Source organism: Aptenodytes forsteri, unplaced genomic scaffold (assembly GCF_000699145.1).
Source record: "Aptenodytes forsteri isolate BGI_AS27 unplaced genomic scaffold, ASM69914v1 Scaffold110, whole genome shotgun sequence".
In the NCBI taxonomy this organism is placed as follows: domain Eukaryota; kingdom Metazoa; phylum Chordata; class Aves; order Sphenisciformes; family Spheniscidae; genus Aptenodytes; species Aptenodytes forsteri.
In genome coordinates this window covers 456068-456324 of record NW_008794583.1, presented here as the reverse complement: position 1 = coordinate 456324, position 257 = coordinate 456068, and the positions used below count along the sequence as shown (strand labels likewise).

General features: G+C 72.4%; 1 protein-coding gene across 1 annotated transcript in view; it reads left to right on the top strand.

The window, feature by feature from the left end:
- Window positions 1–257, top strand: part of LOC103893468 (mothers against decapentaplegic homolog 4-like) — a 4738-nt gene that overhangs the window by 1086 nt on the left and 3395 nt on the right.

Sequence of the window (257 nt, the reverse complement as noted above, 5' to 3'; positions counted from 1 at the left end):
CTGGGGGGGGGGGAACCCAGGTGACCCATGACACCCCATGTAAGCCCTCCTCAAGGTTGGGGCATCTGGGTGTTGGGATGCCCCAAGACTCCAGCCCTCCCCAGTCTGGGGGAACCCAGGCATCCCGGTGCCCTGAGACCCCCCCCAGCCCTCCCCGAGCTGGGGGGACCCAGGCATCCGGGCACCAAGGGGCCCGGTGGAGGGGACCCCCGCAGGGAGGGGCGCACAGGGGGACCCCCGCCTCGTCAAGCCTGCGG